Below are 26,476 nucleotides of genomic sequence, written 5' to 3'. Positions count from 1 at the left end.
ACACCCCTTCCCTGCCCCTTCTGAGGCCCCGCCCCCATTCACTTCACTCCCCCCCCTCCATCGCTCACTCTTCCGCACCCTCACTCTTACCGGGCTGGGCAGGAGGTTGGGGTGAGGGAGGGATTATGGGCTCTGGGGTGGGGCCGGGGATGAGGGGTTTGGGGTGCAGGAGGGGGTTCCAGGCTAGGCCAGGGGGTTGGGGTGCAGGATCCCGGCAGTGCTTACCCCGGCTCTGAGGAAGCAGCCACTAGTACCCTGTGGTCTCTAGGTGCATGGGTGGCCAGGCAGCTCTGCGTGGTCCTCGCTGCCTTCGTACCTGCAGGCACTGCCCTCCGCAGCTCCCATTGGTCTCGGTTCCCAGCTATTGGGAGCTGTGAAGCTGGTACTCGGGGCAAGGGGAGTGCGCGGAGCTTGCCTGGCCACTCCAGCACCTAGAGACTGCAGGGATCTGGTGGCCACATCTGGGAGCCACATGGAGCTAGAGCAGGCAGGGAGCTTGCCTTAGCCCTGGGCCCCCATTGCGCCACTGACCGGGCTTTTAACGGTCCGGTCAGTGGTGCCGATCAGAACCACCAGGATCCCTTTTGGACCAGGCGTTGTGATAAAAAGCTGGACACCTGGCAACCCCATCAGCAAGACATGCAGAGAGAGCATGGTTACATGAACCATGGGAATTCACCCTGGTCGGGCTCACAGTGGTTTCCCCTCAAGCACTGCAAGTTTAACAATTTATATTAAATGTAGAAGAATTAGCCTACTGTAACTTACAACTGAGAGACCAAGAAATGGGAAGAGGTGGATGGACCCTTATGTGCCAAGCAGAACTCCAAATGTTTCCAAGCCAATATTCCCAGCTAGCATTTCATCAGCATTTTCCTGACCAACTCTTGATACCACACTTTAGATCATCAGTGCCTCTAAAAGAGCGCCCGCAGCCTGCGTGCATGCGTAAAGCCCTGCATTTATTCCTGCAAAGGGGGAACTACATGGGCTGTGCAATTACCTGGGCTGCGTTCATGAAAGGAGATTCATATTCTTGTAAAAAGTACACGTGCCTGCAAATATTTTGGATACCATTCTAAAGGCCCACTGAAAATCTGGCTCTGTGTAAAGAATGGCTGCACTGACTCAGCATCTCAAAGGTCTTAGCTCTGTTACAGGCCTATTCTACATCCTATCACTGGGAGAGGCATGGCTTTTTTCAGCAAACATCCAGCCCAGGATAGAAGGCAACAAGGAGAAAATCAATTACTTGAGTCCTAAGAAATTCTACAATTCTCCATCCATGTTTTCAGGAAATGTTCTCAAAGGATTAGCCCCACAAGACTTTATAACTACAGACCTTCAGCTAAGCCCTCAAATCGAAGAGATATGCAGCTAAAACATGGCCCAACACCTTGAAAACATACCCCATGGTGTTCACAAAATTCAACTGTTTATGACATTAAGAGTTCGGAGTATTTGACTTTCAATAAATCTAATAAGTTCACATTTACAGTCTCCTATGCACTGTATACACAGGAGATTTATTTTACAATGGAGAGCAATAGATTCCAATCAGACAAATGTTTTTGAAACCTCAGAGAGAGAATGATTGTCTTTTAGATTAAAAGGGATAATCCCCATCTGACAGAAAATTATTCACACTCCTATAAATCTAAACTTTCTACAATACTTTCTGTAGCATAATAATGACTTAAGCGCTTGATATCAGCTGTAAATCATTACGTCCATCCTGCTTTTAAAATGTAGTTGTGATTTCACTGAAGATAAAATAAAGAATTTATAGGACATGGTAGCAAAGTGTATTTGGATTCTAGGTGATCCCTCTCAGACACAAAAAGCAACCAAACTCTACGAAGATGAATGGTTTCTATCACTCAGACTCTTTACAGAGGGCATCCAAGAGAAACCACCTATCTGCTCCTAATACTTAAAGCTAGTGCACAAGGTACCACAATCCTAACCATTTAAACTGTCCTTGCTGTGATAAGTAACTCAACCCAGGGATGTGGCTACACACAGCCTGACCCCCACCTCGCAGGTGCCCACTCAACACTCTAAGAAGCACAGAAGCTTTCAAAAGTTGTGCTGTTACAAAATACTCTTGGTTACAGTTTGCTAATGAACCCTGAGCCCTCTCCAGTTACACCAGACCCCTCACCACAGGGTCAAGACCATCAACAAACAGATACACTGTCCCTTCCTAAGGCTCACACAGTCCGAATGAAGAATTCCTCCCTTCATCATCTTTATTGAAGCAAAAAAAAAAACAACAACACATTTTCTTTCCTACACAATAAAACCAACTGAATTCTTAATACCAGAAGCACACATGTGCTTTTCAAAAGACAATGAATAGATACACCCCTCAGTGAGCTTTCCGTCTAACAAAGACAGAAACGAGAGGTCAAGCATGGGTGGGTGCACAGACAGCATTGTAGAGGTGATCACTCTAGGACTGTGGAGTGGAAGAAACTGGGTATGAATGAGGAGAGGCAGGATTTCTGGGAGAAGGGCACAAAAATTGGGAATCCATTTCTAGCACAGGATCATACCACCTCCTAATCTTGATTTAGCATAGAGAAATCTGAACTGCCATACTGAAATAGACCACTGGGCCACCTAGCCTTGGGTCTTGCTTCTGGCAATGGTCAAAAACCAATCCTTCAGAGAAAGTAGAGGGAACCTCTACCCAGAAAGTCCCTGGTCAATTGTGCAATGTCTCGCACTGGGGAGAGGGCAATTCTTCTCTGACTCTACAGATGATGATCTCTGATAGCACTGCTACATTTGCTGATTATGAATGAAGCTCTAGCTTTCAATTAGGGCAGCCATCTCTGCTTATCAGACAGACACCCAGAACAAAAAGAAATTTTGTCTTCACACTTTTCTTAGACGGAAGCAACCTTCAACATCAAAGACCTGTGCAGCTGCAAGACACTTAAGATCACTGTCAAACCCATAGTAGCAAGCCATGGAGAGTAAGCCACTGCCTCTAAAACAAAGTCACAATGTACGAAGCTGCGGGACAGTCTCCCAAGGAAAGTCCCATTGTTTGGGATATTTAAACTGAGATTGGCAAAGCACTGTGGAGAACAGCCCTATGCTGGCCCCAGAGGAATGGGTTGGATGAGTTACTAAGTTCTTCCTGTATTTATACTTCTAGGATTCAATAACAAGTATTTTGCACTCATGTAGCAATGTACCTCTCAAAGAAACATGCCAACGTAAGCTAATCAAGGCACACAACAATCTTGTGTGGTAGGTAAATATTATCCCCATGTAACTGGAGCATACAAAGGTTAAATGACTTTTCCAAGACTACACAGCAGGCTGGCAACAGAGCCCGCTTTATAACTCATGACTGCTTGCTCTCACTTGGAGGCACTATTAACTAGACAACACTGCCACTTCCAAAAATGGTCACCAGGAGTTATCTACATGGCCTTGGCAGACTTCAAATTTTTATGGATACCAACATTCATCGGTAAGTCTTTTTTAGATTTTTCTCTATTTACATTTTCACAGCTGCAGGAAATTGTGGAGGGAGCAGACAATTATTTAAAGATCTAATCCAAAAAGTTCAAGCTTTATAAACAGTTAGCACAAATTGTCAACATCACATGTCAAAGTATACACAGTAAATAGCTTTAAATCAACAATCGTACCTGTTTTTACAAGGCTCTTGTTAGTCCATTTGTAACAAGCTTAGTTCAAGACTAAATCACTGGATTTTGACTCTAAAGTTGTCAAGCAGCACTATTCTGAGGGTAGTCTACACCCAAAAGTTACATTGGCATAGCTACGTCTCTCGAGGGTGAAAAATCCACACACCTGAGCGATACAGTTAAGACGACCTCACCCTGGTATAGACAGTGCTAGGTCGATGGAAGAATTCTTCCGTTGACCTAGCTACTGTCTCTTGGGGAGGTGGATTATCTCTAGCGACGGGAAACCCTCCCATTCCTGTAGTGTTTATACTTCAACATGACAGTGGTGCAGCTGCAGCATTTTACATGTCGGCAAAGTAAGGCACTGTCTATCAGCATATCGACAGCTACCAACAGTTACTGATAAAAATCTAGTCTTTCCAAGCCTAGATACACAGAACTCCCCAAACTGTGCAATAAAAGACATACAGGAGACAAGAGGACTGTCTCCATAAATCCCTTCACATGAATGTTCTTCTTTAAAGTCCACTTTCACTATATGATACAAACTAAACCGTCTCAGGAGCACATTTTATAGGCTCTTCCTCTGGCCTGATTTATACAGATTTCATGCTGTATCTAGTCATCAGACTACTTCCTGTTCAGTTCTGTCTTGAAAATTTAAGAGTGGGACCCACACTTTCACTGTCTTGCGGACTGATTTCAAGTTTATAGGGCAGCACCAGCATTTTAATCGTTTGAGTTTTATTGACAAATCCTCTGTGCTTTCTAGTAACATGATTGGTATAAAGGTAGCTGCTAGGACAGGACATTTTAGAAAGCAGCATTGTCATCCTTTGTACGCAAGGATTCATCATTACATCATTTTGCAGTAAAAGTTCCTCATCCAAATGGGAAGCTCAATTCTCAGTCAGATGCTGGTGGCTCCAAACATATTTACCGGATTTATGAAAATTGAATTGTAATATTAGTGTTTCAGCTAATTTCCAATCAAACAAAAATGTTAACTTTTGCAAAGGAAGGTGAACTCACTGCAATTCAGACAGGATACCAGCGCTGTACATCTCCCACTAGCTCCCTTTCCCAGCACTTAATCCTGGCCAGACATCATGAAAACACTTACTAGGCATGGAGAACTCACAGGCCTGATTTCAAGGCATCCTAAAAATCACTGACTAGTTCAAGCCAAATGTTAGTTAAGTCACATTCTTCTTAGAAGAGACTTCAAAAAAGGAGCAGAGAGGGGGATAGAGAAATTCTAATGAAAGAACAAAACATAGCACATATAGGGTATCCCTGCCTTCTAGCTTTTACACCACACAGCACAGGCTACCGTTTGGGTTGGGAAATTTGGGCTTTTTAAATAAATGAAACCATCTGCCGGTGGGGGTGGGGAGATCTATTGGTTTTAAGTGATAGGAATAAAAAGAGCAAAACCAAGAGGTTTTGCAAATCCATAAAATAACTAACTCCAGCCATAGTTAAAACATGGGCAGGGAGCAAGAAATACGTATGAACATATACACACGTTACCATACATATCAGATCTAGACACACACAAAAGCTCATGATACACTTTCACAATTGAACCACAAATATTTCAATCTAAAAGCCATTTAAACACAAATAAAATCTAACTCAGCCTGCATTCTAGCTGCTTTTCCCCCTTTCCGCCTAACTTTGCTCTCTGTGTCCGACCCTTGTATCATATCCTATAGCGCCTCCTCCTGGTTAGGGTGACGAGGAGTGTGGTGTGAGGCAACCATAAGCCATAAATAACTACAGTGTTCAATGTTCTTTTCAATGTTATCCAAGACATTCACTTTGAAAAGCCTGTCAGTGGTATAGGGAAGATCTGCTACACACAGTAACCAGACTTGCCTAACAGCTCCCAAAATATTAGAAAACAAATGCATTTATTGCTCTTTTTAATCTCTGCAAAACAACAGCAGAGATCTTGAGAAGGGCAGGAGGAGATGCAGATACTGTTAGGTTTCAGTGGTGATTATTTGCCACCTAATTATTAGCACTGGATTTGATATATTTAAAGCAGGATTTTGTTACCCAGCAGGAAACTCTCAAATCTATCAAGGTGATTTACCTTTCATTTATTTTTGTCTTAACTGTTCTCTACTCACTTGCTAATTATCAAAGAGAATTGCTTTTAAAGTCAGGCTGCAATCAGAAAACAACCATGCAAAAATGGCCCTTGCTGTCATTAGTGAGAGCTGGCTACCTTACTGATTAGAAGGCTTTCATTATACCTCAGTTTTCCCTCTCTGTAAAATAGGGATGCTACTTCTGCTACTTCACAGGATCAGAGGAAGGTTTAATTAATACTTGTAAAGTATTTTGAGATTCTGGGATGAAGTGTGAATTATTACTGTCTAAATATGGCCCCTATACTATAGTGTCCAAGTACTATCATCCTCAGTTTACAGAGGAGAAACTGAGGCACTAGATCATAAAGGAAGTCTGTGATAGATCAAGGAATTGAACCTGGGTCTACCAACTCCCAAGCTAGCGCCTAGACCACAGATGCACATGCCGTTTCCCAGACAGGTCAGAACACAAGGTCTCTACCGAAAGAGTTTACAGTCTAAAGGGTATAATCTAATACTATGAAGAAATAAACCTGGCCTGGCCTCCACCCGTGCCTAGAGCACCCACGTCCGTATAAAATGGCCCTGGGTACTGCCTGTCCCTACAGAACCTATTGTCCCTAAAAAAACAGTGGCATGAGCAGGCTGTCAAGTACCACAGGCACTACTAACCCTTCTCCCAAAGATCCAAGGTGAAGGGCCAGTCCCCAAGAACCTCCAGAAGATCTCTGGAGGTTGACACAGACCTTCACAGCTTTTCTCCTACCATAACCACCATAGCCTGAAGTCCTAACTTGGGCACCGCTACCAAGGATTGCAAGGAAAGGCTTTAGGACTTGGTTGGCTCTAGCAATGGGAGAGGGCAAGTGCCTCTCCTATGGCTAGAAACACACAGATGCTATCCAGAGATTTGGGCTGGAGGGTTGCACTTAGCACAATAGGTGGCATACCTCACTTTAGAGAGATTTGGGAAATAAAGACGTGATTAGTGTCTGAACTAATTTCCTTCATGTTGTGAAGAATGTCACAGGTAAGATATGACCCAGCGTAATTATGGAGCAAGACATAAACAGGCTGGCTGCTGGCAGAGATCCAGGGCCCGCACAAGTGCATCACCAAAGGAATTACAGCTCGTATCATCATTTTGTCAAATTATCCCTGATGTCTCAGCCACCATTATCGGCACTCTCTAGAAAAAAGGGAGAGGAGGAGAAATACAGTTCGCATCTTCAGAGGGCAGAGCTGAGGAAAGACACAGCATGAAGGGGAAAATGAATCCTGTTCCCATGGCAACTGGAGTTCGAAATAGTATGCAGAAATCAATGTCACTTTAATGCATACACATACAAAGGCGCAATAAAAAGTTACTCGACGGGGAGTGCTAAAGGAACTGAGTGAAAAGGATCTGTCTGGCCTTTCCCTGGTGCTCAGCAGACACTGGGCCAATTCCCATATAAATCCGGAGTAACACCATTGACATCATTGGAGTTACGCTAGTGCAAAAACTGTGTAAGTGATCAGAATTGGGCCCACTGCTGCAAATAAATGCGCTGGGTTTGACCTAGCAGCGTCACCACTTGTAGATAAGGTCTCCCCACATCTCCCAAGATGAGGAGAATCAGTTCCATTGGGATCTGGCGGGAAGACGACCAGAAAGAGACCACTCAGGTGCTGGTGATGCTTTAATTTATCAGCTTTAATCATGGGGAAAGTGCTGCAGGGCCTGACATGATCATGAATGCTTAGAAAGTGAGTCAAGTTTTATGACACTTCCAGCATCCCATTGGCCTAGACTCAGAGCTAGGACCTTGGATCAGTACTGACTCAAGGTATGTCTTCATGGCAGTCAGGAGGTGTGACTGCAGCACGTGGAGACACATCTGTTGGTGTCACTAAGCATAACCCTACGTAACTCGGGAGGGTGGAAGGCCACAAGAGTATGGAGCCTTCCTGGTTTTAGGCCTCAGTAGACAAGAGTCCCTCCATGTTTGAACTTTAATCGACCTAAAAGGCCAGGTGTAACAGCCGTTATCAGTTGCAACAGTTCTAACTGGTCTAAAGCAGAAATAATGAGGCCTGTGCACCTTTAGCAGAAGGACAGGATAACTTGCAGAAGGAAAACTTACTAACGAGCTGCCGCGGCCAAGATTACTTAATGCACCTGCGCTTACGTAATTGCTACAGGGGGAGGAAGGAGGAGGAGGGAGGAGAAACGGGGGATTGCTAGTCAGTGAGAAAAGTTCTCATGGATATAAAGGAACAGACTGCTTGTTTTAGGTGTGCTTGATCTGAGTCAAATCTCCCTGCACCGCTTTGAGATCTCAAATAAACTTGGTTTGCTTCTCCACCCTGGTGTGTTTATTGGTGCGGCACACCAGGTGACGGACCCCTCCCCCCCCCCCCCCCCGCTGTTGCTTGGCCTCAGGCAGTTATCTGCCGGCAACACATCTAAGCTAGCTTTGCTTGGGCTAGCTCACTAAAAATATCAGTGTAGCTGCAACTGCATGGGTGGTAGCATGGGATACAGGGTATGTATTTGGACAGGCAGCCAATTCCATCAGGGCTTCCCTGCTATTTTTAGCAAGCTAGCTAGATCAAAGCTGAAGCATGCCTATGCTTGCTGCAATCACAGCGCAGATATACCCTTCAAGGGAGAGCTCCCCTTTCACTACTTTTTGTTGCAGAGCCTGAACTTTCCTGAGAGCGTACAGACCCAGCGTTACCCACCTTACCCAATGAAAGTCAAAGAGATCACAGCCTATGACATGATGCATTTGCTGCTGTTAGAAAGACGTGTTCAGTCTTACTACGGCAAGAACAATTTTAGAATTTAGGTAGGCAGTAGGCATCATCTTTAGATTCAGCATGAAAAGTATAGGCAAGCAGTGTTCTCAGCCAGAACTACCAATGACTGCTGTAGCAAAGAAGGCATTTCTACCTATGCCCTGACTAATAGGAATGGGACGAAAAAATAAACCATTTCCTAATGGAAAAAGTTCAGAGATTAAGGTCTTCTTTTTAAATGGGACATTTAAGCTGCCAGGTCACAAGTTACTGAATCCATCCAACAGGACTTCAAAGAAGTCTTCAGAAAGCATGTCCCTGCTATAAAATATTGCTGAGGAAGTGGATGACTTATTGTATTGCTGATTTTTTCTGAAGACTAATTCTTTATCTTTATTTCTTGGTTATTGGTAAAGGGACAATATCAAGTTTATATTATATGATATTCAAATGCTTTCAGTTTAAAGAAATGAACATTCATGCTATTTGTTTACTTTTTGTACTTCATTTATCTTAGAGAAATGTAACTAGCCTGGTCCACTTCATTTTCTGGTTCTCATGCATTGCCTAATGTGGTGGCTTTTGGGTTTCCAGCACTGCAGGGGAAGTGTAAAATCCTACCAACACAGAAAAATGAAACCTTTACATTCGAACTTAAGCAAATGAACAAACACAAACAAAAATATGACAAAACCATTTCTATTTAAATTATAGTTTGGAAATGAAACAACATATTAAAAAAACTGATATGAAAAATGATTGTTATGGCATTTAAAAACATGTCAATGAAATGGTATTTGCGGGAGGAGTTTGGTATGGTTTGGAGGGGATTTAACCATCCCTTGTAGTGTTGGAAGTCCAAACAAATATCAGACCAGATACAAATGAAGTGTATAATATATTGAGAACCACCACAAAAATTAAAAAAATAACTTTTCAAAAGAAAAAAAATCCTATTATCTGAGAGAGTTTTTCCCATTAATTAATTTTCAAATCACTGTGTAAATTAGTTCTCCTGGTTAAAACAGGCATCTGAAAGCCCTGATATCAAGTCCCAGCTCTTCCACAGACAGTTTGCATGACCTTGGGGAAGTCTCTGTGCCTCAGTTTCCCATCTGTAAAATACATAAAACTTTGTTTAAACAATCGCATTGGGGTTGTAAGGCTGAATGCATTCATGCTTGCAAGGCATTGTGAGAGCCTTGGATGAAAGGTGCCACAGAAATGCCAAATAATATTATTGTGAATTATGATTCAATACACACTGATCAAAAAAGAGTGAAATATGAATTAACATTTCCTATTAGCCCTATGTATACCCTAACTTTGAATTACTCTCCCCATGGACTCTTTTCATTGAAAGGTAGTTTATCAAGAACAGCTGGTATTTCTGGCATGGCTGCAATGGTTTTGACAAGGGGGTGAGGGAGGGGAGATGTCTGAAGGAGGATGGAAAAAAATGTCATTGGAGCAGCACAAGATCCTCTCCCCGGCATCTGCCCATAGCCCATGTCTTTCCAGGAGAGAGCAGAGTGGAGGCCACCACTCTACTGATGGATTCCAGCCTTGATCTTCCTGCAGAAGGCAAAACGTTCAACCACAGAGGTTCGCCCACACAAAGGTCAGCTGACCCAGGCTTTTGGGCTTGGGCTGTGGGGCTAAAAACAGTAGTGAAGATGTTTGGGTTCAGGCCACAGCCAGGAATCTGAGACCTTCCTGCCTTGCAGGGTTTCAGAGCCTAGGCTGTAGCCTGAGCCTGAGCCTGAGCCATCTACACTGCAGTTTTATAGCCCCACTGGCCTGGATCAGCCACATCCATGTCATGGGTCTTTTGCTGCAGTCCCAAAAGCTCAAACTTCTGCAGACATGGGGCTGCTGCCCAGCCAATGTCTCTCGGTCCACACACCTCCGATTTGCACTGAATAATCCATCTAAGAAGGACAGGGGATGTAATAGACGGATCAAAGTCATACATTAAATCATGGAACAATAGAAAAAAAAGCACAAGATGGGGCAGCTGTCGGTGTCTGCTACAGACCACCAAATCACACGAGGGAACAGGATGACGAGTGTCTTCAATTAATATCTATAATGTGTAGGGGGGAAAAGCTGGGTAATCATGTGGGGGACTCAGTCTGCATGACACATGCGGCAGGTCTCATGCTGTCAGTATTCAGACATCCTTGGGATTTCTTAACATTATAGATGACAATTTCCAAACTCAAACAGTGATGCATTCAACACAGGGGAAAGCTATATGAGACCTCGTCTTGACAGATAAAGAGGAATTGATCACAGAACTAAAAATCAGTGGTGCTGAGGTACAAGTGAACATGACTAGATTACACAGAGAGAAAAGGGGAGGGGGTATGTAACATCTTTTATTGGACCAACTTCTGTTGGTGCGAGCGGCAGGTCTGAGAAAGGAATTCCTAGAGTCACAGCAAAATCCAAGGTGGAACAGATTGTTCCGCATAAGTAGTCAGCACATATTGTAAGGGGCCATTCAAGGTAGAGTGGACCGTTAACACCTCTGCAGTCACAGGACAAAAAGAGGGGGCTAGTGGGTTCCTAAACTCAGTGTCTTTTAAGATCATGATTGTTAGTGTCTAGCAGAGTTCTGTTTTTAAGCTCCCGGGCTTGTCTTTTGAAAGTGTTGTGCAGGTTTCCTTTGAGGATGAGGACTCATAGGTCAGATAGAGAGTGATGCTTTGATTCCATTTGTTACAGTCAAACAAAATAAAGTACAAACCAGTAAAAAAAAATATATATATACACACACACACACACACACACACACACACACACACACACACACGCAACGCTTTCCAGGGGCCAATTTCACACAACCAAATCACCTGTGAGAAAAAAATTAAAAACAGAAATGTGACTGAAGCCTGTGCATCCATCGACCAAACAGCAGAGGAAGCAGCAAACCAAGAGTCACACGCTGTCCTCCGCAATGGGTTTCAACCCCTCCTGGTGTGTGGGAGCAGGCAGATTGGTTAGTATGACCTTCCTCCTCTTAGCCTCAGGGCTGAGGCTTCCAGAGCTGCAGATAAATCAGGGAGCCTACAGGTCTGTTAGCATGTGATGCGGATCCCTATCCAGGGGGCACTGACCCGAGACTGTTAACTCATCTGATGCAGACACTAGAGCCACTAGATGCTAACTGTGCTGGGCCACTTCCAATCCCCACAAGCCAGTCTCCAGGGATGTCATTCCCAAATCAGCCTACACACATCTCCTCTCCCCCTCCCCCCTAAACAGGGGGTTACTAATGCTTTAAAAAAATAGGCCCTATTGTGTGAATTAAGCTGGCTGCATCAATAAGCCCTAGGGTCTCTTCCTTTCTGTGAAAGCTTCCTTAGGACAACTGCAAGCCCCGATGAGACCTCCCTGGAACACATTCTGTTCAAACAGAAAAAAAAACCACCCATACTCTGCCCTGCAACATCCTGCCAGTGAAACAGGTCATAACACAATGTCTTTTATCCTGTCATTGCTGTCTCCTGTTTGATGCACAGAATAAATCCACAGTGGATTCAGCAGCAGCCCTGTGCTGAAATCTGACAGTCCCACATACCCTGAACCACATTGGTTGCCAGTGCTCCCTGAGCTGCAAGAAACCAAAGGTTTACTTTCTAAAATTTTACAGGTACGTGGCAAGATTCAAATCAATCACCTGATGCATTTTTTAAATAAAATTATTTCCCTGTTACTTACACCACAGATTATAAAAGTAAAATAACTGTCCTTTGAGTGGTCTGTTGCATTGTGACTCTAATGCCAGCATTAAATAAGTAAAATGTTTTAACTTCTATTTAATATCAGTTTTTGTAAGTTTTGAAACAAAACCTAACTTTTGCATTTGACCAGTGTATTGTAAAAGTACACACAACACAAGATGAGCAGTAGCTGTGCAATATGCCTACAGATTTATATGAATGGAGTAGAGTTCAGAGTTTATTAACAAGTCAGAAAGTTTGAAGTCACTGGCCACCAGAAGAGAGGTGAAGGAAGCTAGGACACGTCTGGTCTGGGAACAACAACTGGGAGGCCAGATTTTCCACTCATTCATTTCCATAGGCCAGTATTAAACTTGAGAAGAATACTAAATCCTCTAGAAACTGTAGCTGGAATTCAGAGAAGCGAGATACAATTAGAAGCAGCTAAGACTAGCGGTTAGACATAAGGAAATTAAATTCAGGAGACCTATTCCTGACTTTTCTTGGCCAAATTCCTTAATTTAACTGCACGCTGCCTCAGTTTCCGCAACTGTAAATTGTGGCTGATGATACATATCCACTCTGTAGACAGCTTGCAGAATCTGTGATGAAAAATGCCATTTAAGTGCAATGTATAATATTGTTATAATCACCTAAGGAGGATTCAGACAGCAAGGTTAACACACTTGACTCTTGCAAAACAGTGCCACTTAAACCTTAAATGGCCAAAAATGGTCATCAAGATGACCTCACTTTTGTTTCCCAACCCAAAGATGCCGCAAAAGCCAAAGCCTCAGAGCGTGTCCCATTCCAGAAAACAGTGACTGAATTCACAGATAAATCCTCAAAGTAATTTACATATAATTTCTTGCCGCTGCTAACACTCGTTATCCAAATTCAGTTGCAGTTGACAGTTTAATGATAATAGCTTTCTGTTTATATATCATCTGTGATAATGTTCCTATTCTCCTTAAATTCAATCCTCAGTAAAAGGGGTGCTCTAATGTATGCAGCCACAGACCAAAATGATAGTAATTTTCCCTTCTATTTCGAATGGTTTAGTAAACAATTACATTTCAATTAGAGATAGGGTGTTCACGCAGAGGGAAGCGCCAGTTCATTCTAGTCAGCCCACCTCATAATATCAGAAGGAAAATTCTCCAAAGAAAGTTGAGCTATTAAAGTATAATTTACATGAGTGCATTTAGAAAAATTATTAGAAACTAAATGGCAAATAGTGTACATTATACATTGGCAAAAACCTTAAAAAATCCTTTAATATCTAGTCAACAGCAGCCAGCTTGAATCAGGACCCGTCATTTAAGATTATGTTCAAGGGAGGAGAAGGATAGAGAGTGCTTCTTTCATCTCCCTAGGATTTTCTATTTAGTGGAACGCTGCCGTTAGCACTTAATGAAATATTTAATTTATCATGGGGTTATAAACCAGCTAGGAGGAACGAAAAATGTTAAAACTACTCCTACCACACTGCATTTCAGATGCTCCTTAATGTCCAGCTCAACTGGACCCAATCAGCATAAAGAGACAGGTTAAAGATATGAACAGGTCAAAAAGCAGGAATCCTGGGGAGGTTTCTCTGGGACTTACAATTGCTTCATTGCAAAGGGACCTGAGTGACACAGAAAGAGTTTGAACTGCTGGAGCTGCTTTTTGAATGAAATTCAAAATGGGAAGAGCAAGGCGTCCTCTAAGGGCAGAGTTCCTCAAATGGGCTCTCCAAACAGCTCCTACGGGGATCCAGGAAAACTTCCCAGGGGGATCTTTCGAGTAACTGGAGTTCCCATTCAGTCAACCCCAGATTTTAAAATTATGAATTAAATGTTATTTATTTGTATTACAGTAGCAGGTAGGAGCTCCAGTCACGGACCAGGACCCCACTGTGTTTGACACTGTACAGACACAGAACAAAAAAGACTGCCCTCCCCCCAAAGGTTTGCAATCTAAGTAGGACAAAACAACAATGGATAGATACAGGCCGATGGGGAGCACAAGGAAACAATGAGAGAGTACTGGTCAGCACACAGTCATTAGCGCAAGTTGCACTAACGCCAGTAAGCTCTGCTAAGAGATCCCTGTCCATTTCCAACCTCTTCACTCCCTATGCATGTTCCGCCAAGCTCCTGGCCGGCAGACTAAATATTTTGGTTTCTACAACCGATGAGGCTTCGAGCTTATGATTTAGGAGCAGCACTTTGTCTGGAAGATTCTGCCCGATATTTTTCCTTTCAGCAGAGTCTACAAGAACTGACTCCAAGTCAGACTTTTCATATCAGAAAATCACAATCAGGCACAGTTCTGAATGGGGGAACAGCGCAGTGAATGAATGCTGAGGGAAGCCTAAATCCAACATCAGGGTTTTGGGGGCTGGGGGAGTGTAGAGAAGGGCACAGGGCGAGAGTGTCTATGGAGATGCGGGATATTCAACCTAGAGGAGAGAGGACCCTTCACCTAGCCCAGTCAGAAAAGCAGAATATGTACTTTAATGGAGTTGCTTTCAAACGCCTTTTGAAAGCTTCCCAGATTACACATCTGACCTATTAATTTACCCTGTCGGAAAGTGAGCCTCAGCACAAAGTCACTGAACAGTGAGAAATCATTCCAATTCCTCGGCCCACTCTCTCACTGCTTCAGAAATTATTCAGCAGGTCAGACCTTCTCCCATCAGTGCAGCTGCCTGTCCAGGAACACGTAGGCAGCCAGGGAGAGAATTTAATGAAACCAAGCTCTAATAAAAGTGACCAATAGATGGCAGTATCCTAATGAGATGGGATTGATGTAATTACACTCTGACACACTGTTATTCTGCCCTCACTCACAATGTCCCTGCATGCAGAGAGTGAGTATCTCGTTTCGAGTAGAGTTCCTCAGGTTCCAGGCCCTTTGCTTGGCTGGTTTATTGAACAATAATGCAGGTTTCAGTGTCAAACCCTCCACCCGCTGAGCTCTCTGGATTCTATGCAGTAAAATTTGACTTTGGCCTAGGCCTCTCTTTATCCACAGAACAGGTACATTGCAGGCAGCCGCAGGCTTGACTTATCAGGCAGGAGGCGAGTGGTCTAAGCACTGAGTCCAAAGAGCCAGCTCTAGGGAGGAGAGAGGAGTCTAGTCGGTCTCTCTTCTTCCCTTGGCTAGTTTGCTGGGGCTGCCAAAAGCAGCACCAGTTCCTGCCAACTGTGGCAGGGGGCTCTGTAATATTGACCCTTGCCCACTACCAACCAGTCATCAGATGTGAACAACTCTTGGTCACTACAAAGCTGGGTTGGATTTGAAATGATGACTGACTAATGACCAATCCTTTCGGCCCCTATTATTTTGATTTGTCAACTGGCTGATAAAAAAGCACCTGGAAGTGAGCACAACAGACCTGTCCTTAGACGGTCTTTTCATGGTGGACATGCTCATTATGATTCCTCCTCCTGTTGTCAGCAAGCACACACTAAACAGAGAAGGGTTCATCAAAACCATTCAACTTCGTAGTTGTCTTCAGCTAACTGGGGGCGTGATCAGAGTCTGTAACCTCCTTGGGTACTTGAGCATGTCAAATAATGTAAAAAGCTTCCAGTGACTTCAGCGAGGCCTGGATTCAGCCTTTGTATGCCGAGATGGTGTGATGAAATCTCACGCTTCTGGGCATTAGCTAATCACTGCAAGGGACAAGAAGGAATCCCCAACTCCATGTACAGCACTGCATAATTGGCTGGGTATTGTACATGATGGTTGGTTGTTTTTCAAATCAGATGCTGGCCAGAGACAGGATGCTGGACTTGGTTCAAGAGTATACCCAGTGCACCAAATTCTATGATCTTATTTCTGTAACCACGTGCCACTTTCAATCATTAGGACACTGTAGACCACATTCCTCAGTGGCTTCATTGGAGTACTCAGGGGACTCTTGGCCATTAATAGCAATCTGAGCTCCAGTCTCCTAGATGTGAGCAGTAAGACTATTTTTAACACACTGTATGTCCTTTGGGAACTCAGTCCTGGGGGAGAGGTTTGTACTCATCTCTACAGCCTACACTGCACAAATCTGCCCTGACAGATTTGGAATTGCATTAGTTATGAGGGACACACCAATGTGCAGCAAATGACCCTTAGATAAGGCAAAGCCTTTCAGATCATGATTCATAAGATGGCATCAGATTGCACTCTGCTCCCATAGCACAGTGTTGGGGAGGTGGGTAACAAAGAAGGAAATTAAGAACTTTGCAGCATATGAATCGTCCTGGGTGAGAGGGTTTTTCACATTTGAGATGCTCTATTAAAATCATATTGACATAAGGTGAAAAGAAGAATGTCACTGTATAGAACAGGATTCTGCTATGATTTTCGGTGCAGTTAACTCTGGATGCTGCATATGTATATGCACAGACTCATACAAGCATAAAAATCAGGGATGGAAATTATCTATTGGGTCAGCTAGGTTTTTTTCTCTCTCTCAGATAGTTGGAAAAACTGGACACATGGAGGAGACATTACGGGCTTGATTTTCAAAAGGTCCCAACATCAATGGAAGCTGAGGGTGCTCAGCACTTCCAGGCCTCGAACCAGCATCCCCCAGCCTTTCATTCACCACCACATGTTGCGAGAGCCACAGTAGAGCCTCCACCACTTCCATTCTCAGGCAGGCTGGCAGGGGGCATTTCCACTCTGCATCGCTCGGAGTTGCAAACGAATGCAAGCAACAGAAAGTGCAACAAAGCCCAAGTCTCTGAATTCAAAGGCTCCTGAGCCCATCGGGCCTTTGGAGACTCCAGAGCAGAAGGATGGAGATGTCAGGGAAGAACAATCGGTTGTAAAATATGAAAAGCTTACAACATCAAAGCCTACAGCAGCAGGCTGAAAAGTAATAATCCCATTACCACTAAACTAAAGCACTAATTACTATTCCCAGTGGCAGGAGTGACCTGACTGCTAATGCTCCTCTTCTGGTTAATGAAGGAAGGTGAGGCAGAATATATTTCTCCTGTCTGACATCTGCTAAAATCTGGGCAGCCATAAAAACTATGCATGTAATGAAATCATTCGTATTAATGGAAGTCACATTCCGAGGGCTGAGAAGAAACAGAAGTTAGATGATAGCATACTGTGTAATGCAGAAGACAAAATGCCATACCTCTCTCTAGCAAGGGTGTATTTACTGACTACACACTTCTTAAAATTTCAAATGGATTTTGGAGCACAGGTTGGTTTTGGTAGCAAGCCACCACATCTCACACAGGCCATCGCACCAGCTAAAGACTGGTATCAGGCCTCTGGAAACATACAGTAGATGCACTCCATTTGAACAAGAAAGAGAAGAAATAGAGATACATGTCCACCAACTGTGAATAAGTGAAAAGATTTCTCCTACATCATCAAGGCAAAACCCAGAGGGACACAGCATCTTTGCAGATCAAGCACCACACAGATTGATCTCTAGCTAAGACCTTAAAATGATCTGGCTGGATGTTCACTCTATGAGTCTATGTCCATCCTTGGTAAAGTCCTTATGCCACTGAAGCTTTTTGCACTCACATGATCATCAATCATGTAGCAGCATCCCTTGGTAAATATGTCCACCCTAATGATGTCCATTCCAAAGAAAGCTGCTGAAATCAAACCAATGCTGACAGAGGCGGTTGCTGGGTTCAGCTACAAATATCCTAATGGATTCAGATTCTCTCCCTTAGCTTCCTTAGTGCAGAGGAGGTACCAGCGCATAAAACTCATCAACGCAGTTTTAAAAACTCTAGAATAAAAATGAAGAAAGAAAGAAGTAACCTGGTTATCTGGCTGGTCTTCCCATTTCTTGGGAATGCTATTTCCTTCTTCTGCAGGACATGCCCCGAGTTCACAGAGATGGTTCAGCAAGTTGATTAATCAGCCTAACCTTCTGCCAGCGCAGCCTGCATCCAGCAAGAAGGTGGATGATTAGGGAATGGATTTGCAGGTCTTTGAGAAGAAATTAGTTCTCCTCATGGCACGGAAGCAAGATGGACATCACTTACACCAAAAGTTACTTAAGGGAGAACCAGTTCCAGGGAGAGCGTTTTCACAGATGCCGATCTCTCTGTACACAGACACTGATAAAGTATGGAACACACCCTCCCGGTGCCTTTAACCATATAATTTTCACAGATGCTAACAATCGCTCATGCCTCCCGGCAAATGCTAACAAATATCCTACACCCTGTTTAGTATTTCACATACCTCATTATTTTCCATTAATTATGTAGAACAGTACTTTACAGAACACACAAAAAGACAAGGTCCAGGATTCCAAGAGCTTACGACTTCCCCAGAGAACCAGGATACGCAGGCCAGCAGTACAGTGCAGGGATACAGTGGGCAAGGGAAATAATGTAAGTGGCTTTGCAAGTAATAGGTTTTAAAAAAATAATTTGAAAGAAGGAAGGGATAAAATAAATGGCCTAAGGAGATGAAGACAAAGAGAGTAATTAGCAGAGAGGATGCAGAGGAGCGTATGGAGAGAAGTGGCATGTAGAAAAAGATAAAAGAAGAGCAGTAGATGGGGCAGAGTCATGCAGAGCCTTGAAGGGCAGGACGATGAGCATGAGCGTAAGGACATGCAGATGGAAGCAGAATTTCTGCATAGGCGTTCTGCTCCCAGTGGGCTCATTCCCCCTTCACCTGAGCTCATCTTCCTGGTGTGACAATATGCTATCTTTACTGTGCCCAATGTGTGCTACAAATCAAGGATTAGGGCTTCAGCTGGGGTAGAAGCAGTAGGAGCAGCAACAAAAGGTTCTCTTTGCTTCCAGTGTGACAAACAATAAAAGATTGAAAGAGAACCACAGCATATGGAATCAGCAGAATCCTCTTTGAATTTCCCCAGGACTTTCCTATGAGGCCTCTGCAGCACTGCAGGGATTTATGGTTAAGCCATTTTGCACAATACCCAAAGTCTAAAAAGTTATTTAGAAGTCCAGCATCAGAACAGACAAAATTAGGCTCTATTCCTAATAAGAGATCAGCTCAGCAAATTGAGAACTTCCCCCACAAGAAAAAAAGAGTTTAGATGGGGCAGCCTGGTGGTTACTGATTTTGCTTCAGATTTTAAGAACACTGGCATAAGTTAGTTGGTGTGTAAGGTTACGTTTAGGCTGCAAACTAGGAAGTGCAGCAAGCGTAGACAAATCCAAGTTAGCGTTGATCTACTAGCCCCACCCTCCCAGGACCTGGGTTCATACTTGTGTGGCCAACACCCGTGCTTCCACGGCTTCACTGCTATTATTATTCAAGCTAGCTTTGATCTAGTCAGAGCCAAGCTAGCTGAGGTATGTCTACAGGTGCTGTAATCACACCTCCCACGTACAGTGGAGACATAGCCTGAGATTCCTTTAGCTCTGTTTACTTGTTCCAATGTATTCATGACCTACAGAAATGATTGGCTGGTTTAGATATAGGACTTGTATTTGTGTGAGCTCCTCCGGAGAGGAGGAGTTTTTACACTCTGGATTCAGGACTATGTACAGATCAGTTGCTGAGGCAGTACAATTCTAAAGAGATTAGAATCAATTAGTTTAAATTTGATATTAGAAGTCTGGAACTTTATCTCAGTTTTTTGTTGTTGTTTTGAGGCTTTCTTGGCCATTTAGAAGAAAGATACTTTGTAAATGTATCAGAGGGGTAGCTGTGCTAGTCTGGATCTGTAAAAGCAGCAAAGAATCCTGTGGCACCTTATAGACTAACAGACGTTTTGGAGCATGAGCTTTCGTGGGTGAATACCCACTTTGGCAGATGAATGTAAATGGAAATTTTTTTATACGTTTGATAAACTTGAGGAATTTGCAGCAGCTGAACTCAGTTATAGACAGATGAAACATAAATGACCTTCATGGTGCCACTGGAGTTAACATGCATTGCTTTGGAGTATTTGATACTGCTGTATGTGAATACACAACTAAATAATGCACGTCACCGTGTCTTATGCAGTTTGCAGATATGCACAACATTGCACACATGCATGAATACTCCTGTTCCCTTACCGAATGCCTGTCATCTGACAGGAGGATCTTAAAAGAGCTTTGCAACTGTTCTCTCCCCATTATTCTCATTTCAGTGTCAGAGGACCTAACACAATGAAGTTAAGGGACTAGCCCAAAAGTTACAGAGCAAGTCAGTGGCAATGCTAAGAAAGTGAACCCAGTTCTCCTGATTCCTGGTCACTGCTCTTATCACCACATCTTACTCCCAGGAGTAATTAGTTTATGAATAGCACAGTACAGATGAACGTGGCCACATATATTTATGTACTAACATGTATAATGACTCTAGAGTATGCAGACCCAAAAAGGTCCACATGCGCTCACACAACTAGGACACACATGTTCAAAATGTACTCCCTAGACATACAGCTACCAGTGCAGCACAGAATCATAGAAATGTAGGACTGGAAGGGACCTTAAGAAGTCCAGTCACCTGCACTGAGGCAGGACCAAGTAAACCTAGACCACCCTGACAGGTGTTTTTCTAACCTGTTCTTCAAAGCCTCCAGTGATGGAGGTTCCATCACTTTCTTTAGAAGCCTATTCCTGAGCTTAACTAGCTTTAGAGTTGGAAAGCTTTTCCTAATATCTAACCTAAATCTCCACTGTTGCAGGTTAAGCCTATTACTTCTTGTCCTACCTTCACTGCACATGGAGAACAATTGAAGGGCATCCTCTTTACAACAGCCTTTAACATACTGGAAGAATATCATCAGGTTCCCCTCAGTCTTTTCTCAAGACTAAACTTCCCCATATTTTAAACCTTTCCTCAGAGGTCAGGTTTTCTAAACCTCTGATCAATTGGAGAATCCAGAGGAGAGCAACAAAAGTTATCCACATCTTTCCTAACGTGTGGTGCCAGAACTGGACACAGTGTTCCAGCAGAGGCCCAACCTGTGTCACATAGAACGGGACAATTATCTCCCGTGTCTTACATATGACACACCTGTTAATATACCCCAGCAAGGTCTTGACCGTTTTTACAACTGCGTCACATTGTTGACTCATTCAATTTGTGATCCACTATAAACACCAGATCCTTTGTAGCAGTATGATCACCTGGCCAACTATACCCCATTTTGTAGTTGTGCATTTGATTTTTGCCTTCGAAAGTGAAGTACTTTGTACTTGTCTTTATTGACTTTCATCTTGTTAAGTTCAGACCAATTCCCTAATTTGTCAAGGTAATTTTCAGTTCTAATTTTGTCCTCCAAAGTGCTTGCAATTCCTCCTAGCTTAGCATCATCTAATTTTTTTACAAGCATACTCTCCATTCCATTATATCGATTAGTACTAGACCCAGGATTGACACCTGCGGAATCCACTAGTTATGCCATCCCAGTTTGACAGCAAATCATTGGTAACTATCCTGAGTAAGGTCTTTCACTCAGTTGTGCCCCCAATCTTATAGTAGTTTCACCCAGACCACATTTCCCTAGTTTGCTTATGAGAATGTCATGAGGGAACGTGTCAAAAGCCTGACTAAAAATCAAGGTATTTCACATCTACTGCTTCCTACCATTCCAGGAACCTGTCAAACGAAATTAGGTTTGGTTGGCATGATTTGTTCTTCACAAATCCATGCTGGCTATTCTTTATAACCTTATTATCCTCTTGGTGCTTACAAACTGATTGTTTCATAGTTTGTTCCAGTATCTTTCCAGATATTGAAGTTAGGTTGATTAGTCTATAATTCTCTGGGTACCCTTTATTCCCCTTCTTAAAGGGAGGTATTATGTTTATCCTTCTCCAGTCCTCTAGGACCTCACCTCTCCTCCAGGAATTCTCAAAGATAATTGCTATGAATCAGCGGGGATTTCTGAAGGTGAGCTGGTTGTGCTCGCATTTTTGAGATTGTACCCATTGTACTTCCTTTGAAATTCTGGCTCTGCATATCTGGGCTTACCATGTCCTTCCCCCGCATACAATCTGAGTGCTAGTAGTGTGCGATCCTGTAGAGTATGTGTGGGCACACAGCGAAAATGCATAAACATACTGTGCAAGTCAGCTTTGAGAGTACAGGTCTGTGTGCTGCTTTATTATCTGGGCACAATACACACCCCACTCCTGAAAGTGTGCCCCTTGAAGTGCCTCAGACTGTGCACAGATCTGGTGCATCAGTCTCCAGCTAGTTACACTTTAAGCTTACACCTTCTGCAGAGAGCTGCGAAGATTTTCCTCGTAAATTACTGCTATTGGAGGTTACTCCAAAGATCTTGGTGCCCTCAATTGATTATGAATCCTGCAGTCCCCAACATACATGCTCCATTTCATTAGCTACAGATGGGGCCAGGAGGAGGATACTTTAAAAAAAAATAGCTTCTCTTGGATCATTACGGTCTAGTTTTAAAAGTTTATTTTGCTTCCACTGTTGTTCCTCCTATTTGTCAACAGAGCATGTTTCTGACCCATGTAATTACTGGGCTTTTATATTATTCTTTCAGAAAGCCCATCCTGTAGGCAGAACATAATGCAATCTGTTTAGAACACATACAAAAAAGAAACATACCGAGTGTTATGGAGAAGAGCTGACTCAGTTGGGGCGAGGAGGGGAGCAGTAACAAATACCTTTGTGCAAATTCTAACAGAGGAAATGAAGATCTCAGATCTGATCTTCAAGGCAAGGCCAAGAGTCTGCACTTCCACAGAAGTCACTGGGAAACAGCATACAAATCTAAAGACAGTCCCCGGTTTAAATTAAAATCTCAGAAGATTACTGAGAAGGCCTTTACAGCTGCGTATTCTAATAGTAGCTACTAGCATCTGCATCTTTATGTAAAAATAAGCAATCGAAGATTTCCATACCCGGCCCTCTCATCTTTAAGCATGAACAGCGACAAATACCCTCTCCTCTTGGTCAAACCCCAGAGAGGTAATTAAGACATTTACCGTGACACGGAATGGCGTTGTGGCGGTGGGCTCCATGCTGGGATTTTTCTCCATGACCCCGCTGGGCATGCTGCGCCGTTGCCCAGCCCTCTCTGGGGGGGACTCTGCAAAGGGCACAAAAGACAAAGGACAATTAAAAACACACCCCCAATGCCAGAGCAGCAGAAGGACGGAGGCAGGCCATGTCAGGTGCAGGTTTCTTCTTTGAGATAAACTTGCAAACGAGCTGACTTAAGCCCATTCTAACCACTCATTTCTCACAGTCACCAAGGTGCATAGTTAAACAGCAGGACTTTTCTGCTTATAACAATTGGCATTTCCTATAGAACCTTCCATTTCAGGATCTCCAAGTGCCTTCTCTACGTTCATTAAACTCCAGAACAGCCCTGTGACGGAGCCATCATCATTTACCCATCTGCAGGATGGGAACAAAAGGAAATGCACAGCAGCTAAATACAAACTGTATACAAATCAGCGATGCAGGCACATGCAGCTTTGACACTCCTAAGGCAGAAAGCAAGCCTGCGCTTCGGGCTAAAGTACAGAACTGAAAATCACGACTTCCCACTTCCTTCAGTGACTTGCTTTGTGACTGGGAACAAAAAAAGTTACTTTGCCTCACTAAACCTCCTGATGTGTTAAATATGGATGGGGGGGGAGGGGAGAAGCAGGGAGTGATGAGGCTAAATTAATGATCTATAAAGCACTTGGGGAATCTCAGAGGGAAGGCTACAGATTAGGGCACTGAGTTAGTATAAAAATGTGTTTTTTCAGTTAAATGCACGATCCATAACCCAAAAGCACAGTGGGATGCAGGGAAGTGGCCATATTATCAGAGTGCCACACGATGGGGTTGATTCCTAATCTGCCTTTCTCTTTAACCTGCAGATCTTGCAGCGCTCTGACAGCCTGATTAGTGGAGCCTTGCGAGAAACCCATGAGACACAACACATCAGCTCCATTTTACAGATCAAGAAACTAGCATAAAAGGGACCTGCCTGAGATCACACAGGCAGCCTGTAGTAAAGCAGCCAGAGCACAGAACCCAAACATCCCAACTCCACGGTCTCCATCATGGACAGTGGCCTCCCCTTCCTTCTGCACATCTATTCAGACAGGTGTCGCACCGCTAGCAGGACAGAGCCTCCTCTTCAAATCTACTCAGTGCTCCAGCTGCCAGGGGACAGTAGGGAGCTCCCAGGCTGCCCCTGGGTGAGGTGACAGTCACATCTCCAATTGCAGAGATATCAGAGGGGTCGCTGTGTTAGTCTGGATCTGTAAAAGCAGCGAAGAGTCCTGTGGCCCCTTATAGACTAACAGACACATTGGAGCAGGAGCTTTCGTGGGTGAATACCCACTTCGTGGGATGCCTGCAGAGATGACACTGCCCAGTGCCTCTCAGATAAAGGTCCACTGGGTGCTGAATAGCGCAAGGGAGCGGAGGTTGAACTGGAAGCTCAGACTTCCTGTTTTATTAGGCCCTGGAATCTCCAGGGCTCTGACTCATCCATGTCCTCTGGGGGGCTTGTAACATCTGTTAGCCCGATTATCGTTACAAAACCACTTAACATCCTGTGTGTGACTCTGCTCATCAATATCACTGGCCTGGAGAAACCACCAGTGCTTCACCACTTTTGAAAGAGGAGAGGATCTCAACGAGCTATTGTGGTGTTTACTGAACACCGGATCCATGCAGAAACAAGTGGATTTCAGAATGCTACAGAAAACTAGCTCCCCCCCGCCCCCCAACATCAGATAGATTAAAGAAACTAATCATGGTGCGTAAACATTTGTGAATATTGTTCTAATACCATGCTTCACAAGCAACGTCTGCTCACCAGTATGACGACATTGCTGAGACCATGGTTGGGAACAACAGGTAGCTTAAAGAAAAGTACTTCCTGCAAAGGCAAATTACAGGGTATACTGTGTTATGGGGAGGGCATTGCTAATTAGCATGCAAAGAAATTTAAAGCTGAGACAACCTATACTTTTGAATGTCTGAAAAAAATGTGCCTGAAAAATAACTAGTGTAACTTAGAGGTGCTTTGTTTGCCAATTCTTAGCCTTTACCACACCTGTGATTTGCAATTTGCTGGAATCAGGTCTTGGCAAGGGCTGAGCCTTAGCAAGGATCCTCTCCTTGCTTTTGCCATAGGCAGCCATCAGCTGGGATCCGTGAGAAATGACTAACAGCCGTAATTCCAGCAGGCGCTCGCTGAGCCGCATATTAAACTACTGCAGGGAGACGGATTGTGTCTACCCTCCTGAATTGGGTAAAATGCCTGATAAGTGACATCTCCATTGGCGTGGGTGCCCATATGCAGCTCCTGAGCTTTGGCCATGTAACCTGCGCCTCCAGCCAAAATCCCAGAAGCAGCTAATTCGCTGCTCTCAGAACCTGTAGCCAAGGCTTCCAATTAGCTAGCTGCCGTCATTGCAGAATGCTGCCTCTTGCTTCTCAAGGAAGCAATCAAGTCTTTTGGTGTTATCCCCTTTTGCACGAAAGCTCTCACATGATTCCTTTGATCAGACTCCTTTTTTGGATTGTCATAAAGAAGACACTTGATTATAGTGGTTTCCAAAGCGGGTTCAAGATGACATGGAAATGAAGAGGCTGATTTGCATTTTTAATGATCAGAACTATGAACAGGCAGATTAATGATTCTTCTCATGTACATGGCTGGAGAACAGAGCAGGACGACTAAATTGAAAACAGCAGCAAGAAATCCCTTGCCTTCTTCTCCCCCTCGGGCTGCTATTCCAATGCAGAGCCAAACACCCCCAGAGCCTACAGCTCAAACGGATAGCACGAGTTGCTCTTTGTAAGTGTCACAACACTTTTGACTAGCACCATGGTGGCTTTTCAGATCAAGCTGCACAATTGTCTCCCTTTTTCTTTATAGCTCGACTGCTTCATCTTCTAAACGCACAGGGCAGAACTCTTAGTCTGAGGAGCAAAGGAAGCAGATCAGAGATGGGCCAAGAAGACTGTGTCTGGATCTGGGGTAAGCTGAAACAAGGACTAGAGTTTGGAGCCAGATTTGTTTGCACAAAAGTCTTATGAGCTGTTCTCACAAGATCTTACCCCAAGATTTCAGTCGCATACAATCCAAAACCACTTCCATCTTCTGATCTGAGCCCAGAACCAAAAAACATACAGATGGGTTAGAATCACATTATTTTCCAGCTCCAATTTCAAATTTGCAGCCAAGTTTCCAGTTTTGAAGCAGTCTGAGCACTGTTTGTATCACAGCAAATGCAAAGGGTTTGGCACCCCCTGGATC

The 26,476-nt window shown here is 43.7% G+C and overlaps 1 pseudogene; it reads right to left on the bottom strand.

Moving 5' to 3' along the window:
• Positions 1-26,476, bottom strand: part of LOC115636205 — a 162,692-nt pseudogene that overhangs the window by 14,102 nt on the left and 122,114 nt on the right.

This window comes from Gopherus evgoodei, chromosome 16, assembly GCF_007399415.2.
Source record: "Gopherus evgoodei ecotype Sinaloan lineage chromosome 16, rGopEvg1_v1.p, whole genome shotgun sequence".
NCBI classification, from domain to species: Eukaryota; Metazoa; Chordata; order Testudines; family Testudinidae; genus Gopherus; species Gopherus evgoodei.
This window is presented reverse-complemented; position numbering and strand designations above follow the sequence as displayed.